This window comes from Helianthus annuus, chromosome 12 (genome assembly GCF_002127325.2).
Source record: "Helianthus annuus cultivar XRQ/B chromosome 12, HanXRQr2.0-SUNRISE, whole genome shotgun sequence".
Taxonomy (NCBI): domain Eukaryota; kingdom Viridiplantae; phylum Streptophyta; class Magnoliopsida; order Asterales; family Asteraceae; genus Helianthus; species Helianthus annuus.
The window spans coordinates 106,107,122-106,108,874 of NC_035444.2; positions in this window are offsets into that span (position 1 = coordinate 106,107,122).

Consider the following 1,753-nt stretch of genomic DNA (forward strand, 5'->3'; position numbering starts at 1 on the left):
ATTTAGCTAGACCTTGTAAGGTCAAGCCATGGTTCGCAACGAACATGGCCACGTGATCGTAATTAGGTAGGTATTAAACCCTCAAAAGGGCACCTCCTAATTATCACGTTTGCTTAGTTAATTGTCGGGTCCAAATAATTAAAATAAAAGTCAAACGAGTCGTTTTTAAACAAAAATTCATAACTAATTATGTAAAGGCTATAAAATCAATTTTGTCACTTTAATAACTTGGTAAATATTAGTTGAACATGTCTAAGCATGTTCAACCCGACAATTCTAAGTTTAGAATCAGTTCAGAACCGAAAGTCGCAAAAGTAGACTTTTGCTTAGACTTTCAGTTCTGACCCGAATTAGCTTAGTTTAATTATGCCTTAGGGTTCCTTTGTGACCATATTATGTATAACCCCCTGAAGTTATACTACTTGGTCCTTTAGAATTAGAGTTCATATGCATGTTTCCGTTATAGGCTTAAAGTTGACTATTATGCCCTCTTGATATTAAAACGAGATTTTTGAAAATGTGAAAGGACAAAAACCTTTATTACTGATTTATAAACAAGTCCATAAAATTTCACATCAGTTTGTGGTCTAAAATGGGAGTTATGCGCAATAGCGTAAATCGAAAGCTTTTTATTAATTAAACGGCATTTTCGGCATAAAGCCTATTTAAGCCCAATTTTTGACATCAAACCTTTTACCTACTGATGTAATATAATATTTTGGGATTTTTGGAAATTTTTATTAAATTTTAAGATACTCATAACATAGAGTTCTCGCATAGGCTCGGTAATTGACGATAACGCCCTTTTTGCTAATAAAATGAGTTTTATACATCATTTACTTGTCAAACATTTTTCTACTAATTTTATATGATAAATAAGTTATTTTAAACTGTAAAGACTGGTCAAAATCTCAGATTTCCCTATTTAAACCGAATATCATCAAATACCGACTTTTATGCGATTTAGGCGCATAGTATGGTTTAAAACCATATTAGGCACCTAAAGCTTGATACCTACTAATGTTATGAATAAGTTTTTATACTTTAATAGTAAATAAAAGTTTTGAACTCAGATTTCCAAAAGTAACCCTTAAAGCATATGTGAAATGACCAAAATGCCCCTACGGTGCATAGTTTGGCCATGAATGGTAAATTTCACATATGTGAGATATCTTACTGATATAACTTGATAAAATAAATATTTTTTCTAATTATTTAAGACCAGAACCTCAGATTATTATTTAACCACTTTTATAATCTTTAAAATGACCAAAATACCCCTACGGGGCTTAATTTGATTTTAAATTCGTTTTGGGCATAATAGAATATATCCTACTGATATCACAACATATTTAAGGCATATTAACTTGTGGAAAATGTTCATGACTCTTTGGTTACCCGTTATGCATTTTTCGCGTTCGGTACGGTTTATGTAACTAGTTTGCATAAATTAACCGAAACGGGTCAAACCTTATCATTTTCACTTTAAAATCCAGAATGTATTTAGTTTACCCATATTATACAAGTCTCCATACTTATCGGGTCTAAATCACATTCTAATCCGGTCTTCGCTTAATCTTGCGTTTTGAACCGTAAACCTTTCCTTAAAACTAACCGGTCTAAGTTAAGACTTAAGTAAGACCCATTAGGAATCTAATAGGTTAATTAAAACCTTCGTTCCAGATTTAGGAGACCAGTAAAAGATACTTGCACTTGCTGATTTGTACGGCTAGGATAAATTTGTATAATTTGC